General features: G+C 33.7%; 1 pseudogene; it reads left to right on the top strand.

The window, feature by feature from the left end:
- Positions 1-6,210: 6,210 nt before the first annotated feature.
- On the top strand, positions 6,211-6,486 carry LOC138169740 (LYR motif-containing protein 4 pseudogene; annotated as a pseudogene).
- Positions 6,487-17,293: the final 10,807 nt, after the last annotated feature.

Consider the following 17,293-nt stretch of genomic DNA (forward strand, 5'->3'; position numbering starts at 1 on the left):
TTAAATGAGTTCATTGATATGTGTATATTGGACAAGTGCTGCCCGATGGATAAGGAGCTAGGGTCAGAAATGAGTCGTAGTGGGAGGGGATTAAGCTAGACTATAATTTGGAAATTGCTGAAGCACATTAAATGATCACAATTTACACATCGGCAGGAAAAGTCCATTTCTCAGGGCAGCTGCTAGAGGAATGAGTTATTACTGGGCCACATGCTCCATATTCCTACTGGAAGTCCTGACCTTATCTGGACGTAACATCATCAACTGATACTACAATGGACTTTAAGGGAGGGATCTGAATCATCTAATGACCTCATTTCCTCAAGGGACTTCTCTCTAGTCCCTGATATTCTTCCAGAACTCACTCCTCTACATTTAGTGCTCTCCTACACCCTCATACTCTTCATTCTAGTGATTCTGAAACTTCAGCAGTCACTACAGCAACTTCCTATTTTCAACCTTTTATTGCTCATACCTCACTCCTCTCCCCTTATAAGGCATAGAGTAACTTCTCTGACCTGCTAAATAAAGATCCAAATAAGACTTCCATAAAAATATAATAAAATTTACTTGTTTGGGGAAAGGGTACCCTGTTTCCTCCAGAGTTATAACTAGGGGCCAAAGAGCGCCTGACTAGTCTTAATCATCTTCTCTTATTACCCTAAATTGTAAACTCAACGTTTTCTTGCAGTTCATTGGATAATAGATTTGGAGCTGGAAGAGATGTTAGGTATTATCTTTTTAACTCCCATCATTTTTTCAAAGGAAGAAATTGTAGCTGGGAGAGGTTTTGACTTGCTATGGATAACATAGTTCCTATATATCTGAGACTTTGGCATCCTAACCCTTCCAAATTCTGGATTAAGACAAACCCTCCAGCTTATGGCCCAAATATTACAATCTAGATCTCCCTGCTCCTTCCATGTACTCTCTAGAATGGCTGCTTCATGATTAATATACTTGTTTTCATTTTAAATGTTTCATCTAATTTTCTATCTATTACCATGACCTGATTTCTTCCTAATGACAATGCATGACTAGACATCCTTTTGGGTACTGAGTGCACTTTCATTCATACCATCTCCTTGTCACTTTTCTTTGCTTCCCACTGCCACTTACAAAGTCTTCTACCATGATCACTCAGAAACCTCTCCTTCTCACTATTCAAATTTATAATCCAATTTATATCCTCGTGGCAGTTATCTATTTACCCCCAATACATTCTCCTTTCTTCCTCATTGAGTTCAGTGCCTAAAGGACAACACCAAGAAATAATAAAACAAAATCAAAAGAATGAAAAAAAATAAAAGAGAATGTTCTTCTCATTAGAAAAACAACTAATCTGGAGAACAGATTGGGGAGAGACAGTAGAGAAATTGTTGGACTACCTTAAAGTTACAGACAAAAACAGAATCTTGATACAAAAATTACAAGATATTATTAAGGAAAACTGTCCTGAAGTTCTAGAACAAGAGGGTAATAGAGAAAAAGAAAAAAATCTACCCTTCACTAACTGAAAGAGACACCAGGAGGAAAACATACAGAATTGTTATAGTTAAATTTCAAAGCTCCTACGTTGAGAAGAAAATATTGTAAACAACAAGCAAAAATAAATAAATAAATAATGTGGAGATACAATCAAGATTTCATAAGACCTAGCAGCTTCTACACTAAAAGACCATAGGTCTTAGAACATTATATTTCAAAGAGAAAAGAGGTGGGATTGCAACCAAGAAAAATTTAGCTGCCAAAGTTGAACACAATTTTGAAAGGAAAAAAAATTAGACAATGAACTAACTAAAAGACTTTCAAGTACTTGTGACAAAAAATACTAGAATAAAGTCTTCTATCCCTCATACTCAGGGACTTCATCTTACATACTGATGTCTCTTCAATACTTAAATTTCCCAGTTATTCAATCAATTTAATTCCCAAGATTTCCACTCAACCTCAGTTACACACAAAGCTGGTCATATTTTTGATATTGCTGCTCACAGAAGGGATATAGGCTGAATCTTAAAGGAAGATAGGGAAGTGAGGGAAACAATTGTAATGAGAGAGATCATTTCTTCAAGGGGAGACCTAAATTCACTTTTTAAAAGGCATGAAGTCAGGAGATGGAATGTAATGTGTTAGGAATTATAAAGCCTATATTGCTGGATTGTATAGTACATAGAGGAAGATAACATGTAAAAAGGTTGAAATGGTAGGGAATGGCCAAGTTGTGGAAAGCTTGTAATTTGTAAGATATCTTCCTTTCACTGTTAGTCCTTGCTTTACATAATTTAGACTTGTGTTCACAAAATTTTGAATCATATTGTTTAATTATTCATCATGAATCTGTGTTGGATGTTAAGTGTACATTTGACTAATGATTCATTTTTAACTCTAGTTTCAATTATAATTCATAGATTTTCTTTTTTAATTTTTAATTTATGAAATAAAAAAGCATTTCCATAACATAGTAGAAAAAAAGATAATTGCACATAAAACTAAATCTACTATGAACAACTTGCTATTCCTTTTAAATATTCAACACAGTATCATGTAAATATCTCTTTTTTTTCTTTTCATTTAATGTCTCCCTGGCCCCTCTACCATTAGACAAAAATATGCATATATGTAAAATCATTCTACACATACTTCTATTTATCAGTTCTTTCTCAGTATGCACATAGCATTTTCCTTCTTATGTCCTTTATAATAAATTTGGGTATTTAAAATAGTCAAAATTACTTATTCATCCAAAGTTTTCCTTAAAACAATATTGCTATGACGCTACAATATTCTCTTGATTCAGCTCATTTTGCTCTTTGTTATTTTGTAAAAATCTATTGATGCCTTCCTTTTTTTTAAATCAATGAACTCATCATTTCTTATAGCACAGGAATATTCTATCACAATTATATACTGATACTTGTTTAGTCATTCTCCAATTGAAGGGTATTTCCAGGTCTTTCCCATCACAAAGAAAACTGCTTTAAATATTTTAGGATATTTAGGTTCTTTCCCCTTTTCCTGAATCATTTTTGGAAATAGTGATATTGCTAGCACTAAGAGTATAGGCAGTAGAATAACTCTTTGAGCATAATTGCAGATTGTGCCCCAAAATGATTGGATCAGTTCACAAGACCAAAAAGGAATTAGTGTCTCAACTTTTCCACATGCTCTCCTACATTTTTTGCTTTCCCCTTCATTCATTTTAGCCAATCTGATAGGTGTAAAATGACATATAAAAGTCATTTTAATTTGCATTTCTCTAATGAATAATGTCTTAGGGCATTTTTTTCATGTGACTGTATTTTTTTTATTTCTGCAATAAAAAACTGCCTGTTTCAGGGGCAGAGCCAAGATGGTGGAGTGAAACCAGAGATCTGGTTGAGATCTCCCCCAAATACCTGTAGGAAATGACTTTCAACAAATTCTAGAGCTACAGAACCCACAAAATGACAAAGTGAAACACATCTCCCACCCAAGATAGCCAGGAAGGTTGACAGAAAGGGTGCATTGCACTGGGCTGGGAGCAGAATGCAGTCCACCATGGGATGTGTTGGCACAGACAGGGCTAGAATAGGCCTCAAGGGACTGAATCACTCCGCCATGGGAGTTTCCAGACTTCTCAACCCACAAATGCCAAAGACAGCATAGAAGGCTAGGGGGAAAACTCTGTGGGATTTGGGTGAAAGAAGAGCATGTTCTGGTCCCAGCCCCAGGGTAGCAGAAGTGGTGGCAGTGGTGGCAGTGGTGGTGGGAGTGTCAGCAGCAGCTGCTTTCAGTGCTCTGGGTCCACAGATGGTGGTGGATCGAGCATGGCTGACACAAAACCCCTGAAGTCTCGGACAGTACACCCACCCCCACTGGAAGCAGAGTCCTACCTTGAGAAAGAATTAGAAAGTCAAGTCTTTGGGAAGATGAGTAAAAAGTGCAAAAAAATGCTCAAACTATAGAATTTTACTTTGGAGACAAAGATGATCAAAACACACAACCAGAAGAAGACAACAAAGTCAAAGCTCCTACATTAAAAACCTTCAAGAAAATATGAAGTGGTCTCAGGCCATAGAGAAGCTCAAAAAGCTTGTGAAATCAAGTAAAAGTAGATGAAAAACTGGGAAGAGAAATGAGAGTGATGCTAGAAAATAATGAAAAATGGATCAAAAGCTTGCTAAAGGAGACCCCCCCCCAAAATACTGAAGAAAATAACACTTTAAAAAAAAGACTAACCCAAATGTCAAAAGAGGTCCAAAAAGTCAAATGAGAAGAAGAATGCCTTAAAAAGCAAAATTGGTCAAATGGAAAAATAGTTCCAAAAGCTCACTGAAGAAAATAATTGCTTAAAAATTAGAACAGAGCAAATGGAAGCCAATGACTTTATGAGAAATCAAGAAATTCTAAAACAGAACCAAAATAATGAAAAGAAAAACGAAGAAAATGAGAAATATTTCATTGGAAAAAAAAGTTATCTGGAAGATAGATCCAGGAGAGATAATTTAAAAATTATTCAACTACCTGAAAGCCATGATCAAAAAAAAGAGCCTAGACATCATCTTTCAAGGAATTATCAAGGAAAACATCTCTGGTATTCTAGAACTGGAAAGGGAAATAGAAATTGAGAGAATCTACCAGTTGCCTCTTGAAAGAGATGTCAAAAGGAAAACTCCTAGGAATATTGTAGCCAAATTCCAGAATTCCAAGGTCAAGGAGAAAATATTGCAAGCAGTCATAAAGAAACAATTTGAGTATTGTAGAAATACAATCAGGATAACACAAGATCTAGCAGCTTCTACATTAAGGGATAAAGAGGATTGGAATATGATATTCCTGAGGTCAAAGGAGCTAGATTTAAAACCAAGAATCACCTACCCAGCAAAATTGAGCATAATAACTACTTCAATGGGGGAAAATAGATATTCAAAGAAATAAAGGACGTTCAATCAAGAGAAGCATTAAAAGGTAAACAGGAAATAAAAATCATAAGGGACTTATTAAAGTTAAACCATCTACTTTTCTATATGTAAAGATGATATTTGTGAAACCTTTCTTGTTATTAAGGTAGTTGGAGAAAATAGGTAGGTAGATATATAGATGATAGTAGGTAGATAGATGTTAGATAGATAGATAGATAGACAGACAAATAGATAGATGGCACAGAGTGAATTGAATGTGAAGGGATGGTATCTAAAAATAAAATTAAGGGACAAGAGGGGAACATATTGGGAGGAAGAGAAAGGGAAAGATAGGATGTGGGAAATTATCTCACACAAAAGAGGCAAGAAATGATTTCACAATGGAGGGGAAGGGTGGGAAGTGAGAGGGAATGGGTGAACCTTACTCTCATTTGGATTTGACTTAAGGAGGGAATAACACACACACTCAATTGGGCATCTTACCCTATAGGAGAGTAAGGCATAAGGGGATAAAAGGAGGGGAGTGATAGAAGGGAGTGAAGACTGAGGGAGAGGGTAATCAGAGAGAAGCCTTTTTGAAAAGGGACAGGACCAAAGGAGAATATAGAATAAGTGGGGGGGCTGGATAGGATGGAAGGAAATATAGTCTTTCACCACATGACTATTATGGAAATATTTTGCATACCTATCTATAAATGCATAACCTACACTGAATTGCTTGCCTTCTCAATGACGGTGGGAGGGGAGGGATGAAGGGAGAGAATTTGGAACTCAACCTTTTAAAAACAAATGTTAAAAACTGTTTTTACATGCAAGTAGGAAATAAGATATACAGGCAATGGGTTATAGAAATCTATCTTGCCCTACAAGAAAGTAGGGAGGGATGATAAAAGGGAGGGCAGATTGGGGGAAGGGGTACTGGGGAGAGATAGGAAGAAAATTTGGAACTTAAAATCTTGTGGAAATTAATGTTAAAAACTAAAAACAAATTAATAAAAAAAAACTGCCTGTTCATTCCCTTTGATCATTTATCAATTGCTGAAGGACTCAATCTTATAGATTTGACAAGACTGTTTATATATTTGAGATATGAGACTTTTGTCTGAAAAACTGTCCATAAATTTTCCCCCAATTTACTGCTTTCCTTTGATCTTGGTTACATTTGTTTGATTTGTACAAGCTTTCAAAATTTAATATAATCAAAATTATCCATTTTACACTATATTCTGATTTCTATTTCTTTATTTTATTCATAAGTTGCTTGTCTATTCCATAAGTCTAATAAGTAATATGTTCCTCTCCCAAAATGGCAGCCTCCAGTAGGGCACAAGTGCTAGATCTCTACCAGGTGATGCTGAGAGAGAGGGGCAAGTTCACCTCTTACAATTACCAAACTTATGCCATCAGAAGGATAAGAGAAGCCTTCAGAGAAAATAAGAATGTAAAGGATCCTGCACAAATACAAATGCTAGTGAATAAAGGCAAAAGAAACCTAGAAATAATTTGGCAACAGACCCACATTAGTGAAATGTACTCATCTGACAAGTTTCTTATTGAGAATCTGAAGAATTTCAGGACCTAATGAAGTTAGGTGGCTCTCTAGCAGTGGCCATGGACCATCAGCAACAGTCTGTGACTAAGGACATCTCCCAGCATGCTTTCTGTTGCCTCTTACATCACCTTTAAAAAGGCCTTGTTCTCTGCCAATAGAAGCTGAAAAACTGAAAAATGTTTCCGGTCTTTTACTGCTTTAGTACTGCTAAAGCTCCTTCCTTCACATTTTTTTTCCATTACTTTTTTTTGACATTCCTAAATTTGTGTTCTTCCAAAGGCATTTTGTCGTTATTTCTTTTCTAATTCAGCAAAATAATTTTTGGTAATTTAATTGACTGGCACTGAAAATATGAATTAATTTAGGTAAAATTATGATTTTCATTACACTGGACCTGCCTACCCATGAACAATTAATATTTCTCCAATTATTTAAACTTTTTCTATTTGTATAAAAAAGTTTTTATATGATTTTTATATAGATCCTGGATTTTTTTAGCAGGTATAATGCCATGTATTTTATAATGTCTAGAATTATTTTAGGTCATAAATTTTAGTGGCATTCTCATCATGTGATCATAGACATCTTAAGCATATTCATCTCAATCTTTTAGCTAAATTTCTTAATATTTTAGGTAACAGTGTAAGACTAGATTGAAGTATCACATCTCTAGGAACATCTGTAATTTTGAATTAATTAGATTTCTCAATGTAAAAATGTGTTATTTCATTAACTTTCCATCAATTCAGGGCTTCTAGGACTACTAGACATTAAAAATGTACAAAATATTTTGGGAGGTGGATATTTTAGTCTGAGTAAGATGCCGTGATGTTACAGACTCACCAGAATTTTTCTGATAATAGTTTTAGTGTAACCTTAAATGAAAACAACCATAAAGGAATTTTATTACAGTTTAACTCTTTCACTTGCCAGTATTTATGTTATCTTCCCCACAAAAAGCACATTTTAATAGGCACAGATTACCATTCTTTTTTTCATTTTCTTAGAAATTTGTTTTCTCACGTTTTTTTTTTTTTTTCAAAATCATGAAGTGTAAAAGCACTGCAGAGGAATCCATAACTATTAGTCCAGCTACCAGGCCTCTCTTCAGGTCTTTGCTCATTTTCAGAGGAATAATTAGGTTATATTATAGCAACAATTATCACTTCTTGAGTTTTTTTCCCATTTTGACCACACTTTCCTTTGTGATGTAGAACATTTAAAATTGAGTGATCTTGAAATAACACTTGATTTCCCAACTTGAACAGTATAATAATTTCTATAGCAGTCATTACAAATAGCTTCTTTAAATGTTACAACTTTTGCACATTTCTTTGAGGATAACATCCAATTTGAGGGTAAAAACTACATAATTAAAAGCACAACAAGGGGAGGCTAGGTGGCGCAGTGAGTAGAGTGCCAGCCCTGGAGTCAGAAGGACCTGAGTTCGGATCCATCTGCAGACACCTAACACACACACACACACACACACACACACACAAACACAAAAAACTAGCCGTGTGACTTTGGGAAAGTTACTTAACCCCAATTGCCCTCCAAAAAGCAAAACACACACACACACACACACACACACACAATAAAAGACAGCAATACAACACTTGTATATGGCATAAGATCTAGTACTCAACTGAGAGTTAACTAATGAATGTGGGGAAACTAGTATGATCCAGTTTGGTCTGGGCAAGATCAGATGTTTCTGAGTTAGCCTAGTATCAATAAAAACCAGTACACAGGGCCTAACCCAATTATTGATTGTATTGTGTAACTCACTGATAAAGTATGAACTAGATGCTCTTTGGTTTTGGATTTGAAATTCCATGATTAAATAAGTTATATATTAGTAGACTTCTGAAATCTTTTAGAACTCTACTACTAGAGCCCTTTGATTGTCTTCACAAGCTGAACACAGCTTTTTTGGGTAGATAACTATATAAATCTTGGCCAGAACCCACATCTGGCAGAATATTATCAATTACTAAAAATAGAAAGGATAATTAATTCAATAAAAACTAATAAAAACACAAAAATGATCTAACAAATAAGAGAGCATCAAGTGTGACTTTAACCTTCTTGGGTCTCAATTTCATTTGCCAAAAGAGACAGTTGAGCTCCAGATGTAGAATTTTATTATTCTAACTAGTAGATCAATTCTCTGATTCTTTACCTTTTCTTTCTTCTACGTTATATATTCAACTGGGTAGATCATCTTAGAGGCCCCAGCTTTGTCCATTGGAATATAATTAACCTGTACCATATCACACACAACCAAATATTCAATGAAATTCTCTAAAATAACAGGAGACATTGTAATTTCCTATTGAATGACGCAAACAGTCAGAAGATGGGGGTTGAGGAGGATTTAATGTAAACATGTTGAGACCTGTAGTCTCTCTGCTTCACTCTTGGGGTTTTAGGATCCCATTAGTTCTCTTAGGTTCTCCTACGGCATTAAGTTACTATTCCTTTTGTTTTCAACTTTTATCTCTCTTCTTAGATCTCAACTCCTACATTACCTTTCAAAATAGCTCAAAAAAGAAGTTTGAGCATAGTTTGACTACATATGATAGACACACTGTTGAGGCTAACTTGTCTCAAGTTTTTCCTTTTCCTTTTATTGCTGTTGACACTCCCTCCATACCTCCTTCCCTTACTTTTTCCCCAAAAGTTTCTGCCCTTTGACACAATTTCTATGGGAAAATATTTTATTTTAGGTCTTATTCCTAATAGGTGCAAGCACAGCGCTAAACCCATGTTCGGTTTTCAGTAAGTATTTGTAGATTAAGGTCCCCAAATGGCATGGCAAAGCTCTGGAACCCAAGGTAATATTGTCTGAAATATCCAATTAAAGAGTAGAGATATTTGGACATGTGAATGACCTTTTCGTTCACTGAAGCAAAGTTTCATTTTAATAAAATATTAGTTTGAAAAATGACTAAATTGGAAAACTAAATTGGAGGTCTTAAAAAGATTGATAAATAGAGATTGGCATAGGTTGCCTATAAAATGTAAAACACACAAGGGAAGAAACAGCATCATAGAGAAAGTGAGAATGATGTCTTTATAAAATTAATTAATAACTAACATGTATTGTTTTTATAATCATCCATAATGAAGCACTTTCAGAAATGCAGAGGGATAGGCAAATATCAAAATTCCCTAAAGAAAATTATTAAAAAATCAAAAAGATAAGAAAAATTATTGGGCAAATTCTTATTTGCAGAAGTCATGTAAAATATTAAAAAAAGCTGATTTGATGACATACCTATGAATTTAGTATTTATTAATTTATATTTTATATGTAGTCATGATATGGACAGGGCAATGCTCAATCCAGGACCTAGAAGTACTCAGTAAAGATGCTTTTTATTTAGATATCTATGGACTGACATCTGCTCTCCCCAATTTCAATATTGCGTTGGCCTTAGAAGAGACCTTTAATTAGTTTCCTTGGTGCTGTACAATGTGCCCCAAAGGGAAAAGGTGTCCTAAAATGTATAGTGTGAGAAAACAAATACAGTACCAAAGAGTAAGCATCATCCTGGCTGCAGACAAAAAACTTGGCCAACTTGGTTAGAATATTTTTAGATTAAACAATCATAAATAAATATGAGTTGCATTTATACTCATGGGAAGGCACATTATATTTCAGCCTTTGGAGAAAAAATATTGCCTATAAATCTATGTAACTTCCTAATGAAGAGATTTGTTAACATGTTAGCTGTAGATGCCTAGTATCTGTGGGATATTGACTTTAAAAAATGAGCTGATAATTACTTAATAAGAAAAAAGCTAAACATTTGTTACAAAGGTCTTCTATTTACATAAAGGAATAATTTTACAGTCAATTGAGGTTTCATAAATAACCCTGGGACAGAAGACAAGTACATTGTGTTTACAATTAAACTGGTTGAACTTTGTTAATGATTAAAGAAATTCAAGAACACAAATCATTTTATAATTAATAAAGGTTCGAATAAATTTATTTCTGTATTACACCAATCCTTCCATATAGAAACACCATCATCAATGTGCTGTAAATCCAGAGACCTATGCTAATAATCAGGTGTGTGTTGATTCGGTAAAGATGTAAGTATTCTTAACATTAGATGTTTTGAATTAGAAAAGTAAAAACATAGGTTTAGTTAGATGGAATCTGAGATACCATAAAATCCTACCCTCTAATATTGCAGATCAGGAAGCCAAGAGAGATTAGGGGACTTCTCCGGGGTCATAAATATAAAATGTCCATTTTGAGATTCAAGTACAAAACTTCCTGAGTCCAAGGCTTTCCCCTGAGTTTACATATGAGAGATGTCTTTATCCCTCCTTTTGTTTTAGGAGATATAGTCTCTGTGACTGCAGTCCTCTGCAAAATCAAATGGACTAATGTTTCATGGAGACAGCACTTGAGATACAACCTACAGAACAAGGGAAATATATAAATGCTATCATTAAATAAATCTCATCAACAATCATTAGCCTAGGGTGGTTTATATTTTAAATTTGGGAAGAGTGTTGTATACTCTGATATTATCTCTGATATTATCATCTATTTTACCCTGTCACTATTTATGAATTTCTATGGTCAAACAAATTTATTATATGAGAGGCGAAATTCCATTGAAGAAATTCTATGAACTTCACAACCGTTGTGTATTCAATGGGCTTACCCATTAGTCCACTTCAGATTTTTAAATTTGCCACCACTTATTCTCTATTGCCATTGGCTTTGTGAAAGACAGTATTGGAAAAGGCCTGGATTTTTTAGACACATCTCATATCATCTTATCACATCTCCTGAGCCACAAAGTACATTAATAATCCATCGTGACACAGAAATTTTTAAAAATCTGACATCTTAAATTTTTTTTAGTTTGACAGTCACAAGAAATCTCATTATCAAATGAAATAAGTACAATGTTTTACAAATATTAAAGGGTTCTATAAATGCTAAATGTTGTTATAATTCCTATTATTCTTAGCATTAATGGAGTTCTAAATAAAATAGGATATATGCATACATATACATAGGCAGCTACCTAGATAGATGATAGATGGATAGATAGAACATATAACACCTGGTGTCATGAACTGATTCTATAAAAATATAAAATTAGATTACATAGTATCCTTTAATAACCCATATGAATAGCACTAAAATGCTCTGAATGGTCAACTGATTGAACAACATTTCAATGCAAACTCATTAGAACCCATTGATAGGATTATTGTATAAAACATTAATAACTCTTTTTTGATATTGAGTTGTCAAAATTTTATAGCATTATGTTTTGTTCTACTGCTGCTACTTCAAATTATATTGTTATAGTAGTCATTGAACATATTGTTTTCCTGGTCCTGCTTACTTCACTTTGCTTCATATGAATCTTCTCCTGCTTCTCTGTGTTCATAATATTCATGATTTCTCATAGTATAGTGATATATCATTGCATTCATGCATCGCCATCTGTTTAGTAATACTATAATCAATAAGAATTTAATTGCTATTGATTCTTTTAAGGTTTTTGTTTTTCTGTTGCTAAAAGTGACATATTTTGGTAATAACCTTTTTAAGAGAAATTTTCACTTATTTTTTAATCAAATATGACATTAAATGATGGGTTAATCTCAAGGTTTGTTAGGTAGCCCAGTAGATCAAGTATTGGGCATGGAGGCAGAAAGACTAGAGAACAAATCTGGCTTTAAAAACTTTTTAGCTGTATAATCCTAAGTAAGGCATTTAACCTCTGACCGCCTCTGTGTCCTCATCTATAAAATAAGAATAATAATACCCCTACCACCCAGGGTTGTTGAGTGCATCAAATGAGATAATAATTTTAACATAGTAAGTACAGTGCATGGCACATAATAAGCACTGAATTTTAGTTCTTCTTTTTAACTAGTATTATCCTTCAGTGAAGGCAGTTAAATCACTGCCTTTCCACAATTCCATACTGTTTTCTAGAATTATTGGATAAATTCACTTTCCACCCATAAGGCATTAGTGAGCTTTCATCCCTTTCCACTTTTTATCACCTATAACTATTTGATGGGTGCTAGTTGAAATGGAAAGCAATAGTCCTGAATCACAGATATGACCATGTCACGTGTTTGCATATTGTCTCCCTGATAAGATTGCTAGTTCCTCAAAGATTAGAACTGCTTTTTTCCTTTCCTTTTATACACACTTATCTATGTATATGTTGTCTTCTCAAACAGAATAAAAGCTCTCTGATGATAAAGATCATTTCACTTTTGTCTTTGTATTCTTGCCCCCAACAGAGTGCTTTATATATGTTAGCAATTAATAAATACTGTTTGTTTGATTGATGGAATATTCATTAATTTGTGTTTATTTGCTTTTTCACAGGATAACATTTATTCTACACATCATGAATAAAAGTATCAGATTTCATAATTGGGAAGTAATTAGATTATTACTGTAGTAATGAGGCTAGTTTGGCACCACATAACTTGAGATAAACTCAAAAATTGAAACTGATTAAAACTAATAAAAATAGAAAGGATTGTGATAGTCTTGTTTCCACAAGAGAAAGGAAGATGGAATCATTTTCTAAGTTATTTTATAAAAAATGAAAGAAAAAAGACATTAAAGGTGATAAAATTTCTTCTTTTTCCACATTGGCTCTTGAAACATTTCCAGTAAAATTAGTGGTGATGACCATTATCACAATTTTTATTGAAAATTTTATTATAAGTACTAGCTAAAGCAATAAGACAAGAAAAAGAAATTGAAGGGATAAAAATAGACAATGAAGAAACAAAACTATCAACTTTTTTTCAAGTGATATAATGGCATATTTAATAAACTCTAGAGAATCAACTAAAAAACTGTGACATAATTAAAAACTTTAGCAAAGTTGTTGTATATAAAATTAACACACATAAATCACCAGCATTTCCATATACAATCGACAAAACTCAGTAACAAGGGACAGAAGGAGAAATTCCATTTGAAATAACTGCAGGCTATCTAAAATACCTTGGAGTCTCCCTGCCAAAACAAATCCAGGGACTAAGTGAACACAATTACAAAACACTTTCCACAAAACTGAAGACAAATCCAAACAACTAGAGAAATAGCAAATGCTCAAGAAGGAGGCAAGGTCACTACATTAAAAACGACAACTCTACCTTAGTTAATTTACTTAATAAATGCCAAACCAAACTACCAAAAACTATTTGATAGAGCTAGAAAAATAAAATAATAAAATTCATCTGTAAGAACAAAAGGTCAAGAATATCAAAGGAATCAAGAAAAAACGTGAAAGAAAATGGCCTAGGAATTCCAGGTTTCAATCTATATTCTAGAGTCATAATCATCAAAACAATATACTACTGGCTAAGAACTATAGTAGTAAACCAGAGGAACAGATTAGGTATACAATTTGTTGTTCAATCATTTCTGTTATACTTAACTTTTTGAGACTCCATTTGGGGTTTTCTTGGCAAAGATACCAAAGTGGTTTGATTTTTCCTTCACTAGCTTAGTTTGTAAATGAGGAACTGAAGCAAAAAGCATTAAATGACCTGCCCAGGGTCATATAGAAAGTAAGTCTTTGAGACCAGATTTGAACTCAAGAAGATGAGTCTTCTTAAGTTGAGGCCTGGCACTCTGCCCACTATGGTACCTAATTGCTCTCCATAAGGTAGTTTTTGGTAATCCCAAAGATCCAAGCTTTTTGGATAAGAATTCATCATTTGATAAAAACTGAGAAAAATGGAAAGTAGTTGGGAAAAAACTAGGCAAAGACTAATATCTCATATTATATATCACAATAAATATATTCATTTAAGAGACCCAGTGATTGACCCAGTGATACTACTACTACTATGACTGTACTGCAATAAAATAAAGGAATGAAGGAAAGAATCATATTTGAACATATTTTAGCAGCTCTTTTTTATGTTGACAAGGAACTAGAAATTAATAGACTGCCCATCAATCATGGACTAACTGAGCAAATTATATAGTATACTCACGTATTCCAATATTATTATGCAATAAGAAATTTAAAAGGGATGGTTTCAGAAAAACTTGGTAAAGATCTGCATAAATTGAAGTGGAATGAAGTAAGTAGAGATAGAAGAGCAATTCATACATAATCCTTTTGTAAAGACAAAGAGTTTTTAAAAATTAGGAACTGTAATCAACACAAGGACTAACCAGGAGACTCATGATATTTTGGGGCTGTGGTCAAAGCTAAATTTTTTTTTGTTTTACTATGCCTACTTTTTACAAGATTTTCTTTTTTCTCTCATTTTTGATTGGGAGGTAGGAGTACGAAAAGGTTGGTATTTCTTAGTGAAAAGAAATTAATGAAGAAAAACCATAATCTCTGTTTCTCACATGGTTAAAAATGTATTCTGTATGAAAAGTCCATAAGTCAATAACTTTCTATTTTCACCCAGTAAAACTGTATGTAATGCAGTTGTAATATTTCAATGTAAATAAAACAAAAGATATTTTAAGTAAAGAAGATAATTGAGGATAGGGTATTTTAAGGATCATACTCTCTAGAAACTTGGAAAAAATAATTTTATTCTCTTGAGTTTTAATAAATTTTTGTCAATGTATGAATTAAAAGAAAAATTATCTATAAAGATTCATAGCATTTTAGGTCTGTGCAAGCTGTTAAATCACATTTATTTTAAGTGTGGTGTTGAACAGTTAAAAAATATATGTATGTATATATGTATATATGTATGTATTACTAAGATAGAGTAGGAACTTTGTTCATTGGATTTTGATTATCTTTTCATACATACAGGTTTTTTCTTAGCTCTGTGTATTTCTTGATAATTAGAATCCACCCCTCTTCCTCTGTACTCTCTCTCTCTCTCTGTCTCTCTCACTGTCTCTGTCTCTCTCTGTCTCTGTCTCTGTCTCTGTCTCTCTCTGTCTCTCTGTCTCTCTGTCTCTCTGTCTCTCTGTCTCTCTCTCTCTCTCTCTCTGTCTGTCTCTCTCTGTCTCTCTCTGTCTGTCTCTGTCTCTCTGTCTCTCTCTCTGTCTCTGTCTCTGTCTCTCTCTCTCTCTCTCTCTGTCTCTGTCTCTGTCTCTCTCTCTCTCTCTCTCTCTCTGTCTCTGTCTCTCTCTCTCTCAGTTCCTTTCTTTCTAGTTCTTTTTTTCCTCCCACTTATCTCTGAAGAACCATGTTTAATGAACACCAGTACCTTTTCTCTTCTAGAGATAAAGAATGTAATTTATTAAAAGATCAGAGAATCTACCTACAACTGTTATTAATTATTGTCTTCTCATTTTAATTATTAATAACAGCATCCACAAAGAGTTGTGCATATTCAAAGTGCTTTCCAAATATTTTCTTATTTATCTCCCCAACTCATTCTCCTCCCTCTCTATGAAATAAATATATGGGGTAGGTAGGTGGCACAGAGAATAGAGCACTGACTCTGAAGTCAGGAGGACCTGAGTTAAAATCCAGCCTCAAACACTTAACACTGACTAGCAGTCTGACCTTGGGCAAGCCACTTAACCCCAATCACCCTGCCTTCCTTGCCCCAAAAAAGCAAAAGAAAGAAAGGAAGGAAGGAAGAAAGAAAGAAAGAAAGAAAGGAAGGAAGGAAGGAAGGAAGGAAGGAAGGAAGGAAGGAAGGAAGGAAGGAAGGAAGGAAGGAAGGAAGGAAGGAAGGAAGGAAGGAAGGAAGAAAGAAAGAAAGAAAGAAAGAAAGAAAGAAAGAAAGAAAGAAAGAAAGAAAGAAAGAAAGGTTTAAGTTATTATCCTCAGCTTAACAAAATGGAGAAAGACAGTGAGGATAGCTGAACAATTTGTTCAAGGTCATATGTCAAGTCAATAATTAATTTGGGAATATACTGAGAATGTCTTTATTTTTACATTCCCACTTGAATCACCAAACTGATTTTTTGGTAGGAATGGTAGGCTATAGAAATGAATTTAGAGATTATGTTCTTAAAAATCCTTGACCTCAGAAAAATTCTATGTTTACTCCTATTTTTTCTTGTGTCTCTTTTAAATATATTTAATAAATGAATAAGATGAAAAGGAAAAAATGCATGTTCAATAAATATGTGAAATAATATTTAGATTTTATATGCATCCTCTATTTTTAAATTAGTAAAATATTAACAGAATATTACTTAGTTCAAAGTCATGGGGGGTGGCACCTTCCATAATGCTTCTCCACTTTTTTCTAGTAAGTTTCAATACTGTCACAAAATCCTGACCCATTTTTCATTGTGGTATGAATGATGGTAAAAAAAATACTGATAAGCTTAGAGTCAAGAGAGGTCTAAGTTAAAGTTTTTCTTCACATTTCCTACTGGGTATGATTGCTGGCAACTGTCTAAGACTGTAAAGTTTCAGAGTAGATTTTGATCTAAAAGTGATAATAGAAATTTTCCTCACAAAGTTATATATACTGGTAAGATCTCAGGTCCAGCCTTTAGCCTTGTAAGGATGGTCAAAATTAGCTTTCAGGATTTTAATTTCCTCATATATAAAATGGAGTTAATAATATATTTAACTATTTATCTAAAAGGACTGTTTTAAAGATCAAATGAGATCATAAATGCTAAGTACTTTGCAAAATTTAAGTTCTGCACAATGGTCCTATATTAATGTTTCCAAGCAGTTTCCAACTAGTGCTCAGTAAATCTATCTGAAGGCCAGTTTACCTGGTAATTATCAAATAAAATTTCATTAACAAAAATGCTTGCCCCAAAGTAAGACTGAGGGGTGAGTGATGAGAAGCAATGAGAAGAAGCTGTGAAATGATAGATAGATAGATAGATAGATAGATAGATAGATAGATAGAT

Source organism: Petaurus breviceps, unplaced genomic scaffold (genome assembly GCF_028583685.1).
Source record: "Petaurus breviceps papuanus isolate PSGF00001 unplaced genomic scaffold, PetGlider_PUasm1.0 126, whole genome shotgun sequence".
Taxonomy (NCBI): Eukaryota; Metazoa; Chordata; class Mammalia; order Diprotodontia; family Petauridae; genus Petaurus; species Petaurus breviceps.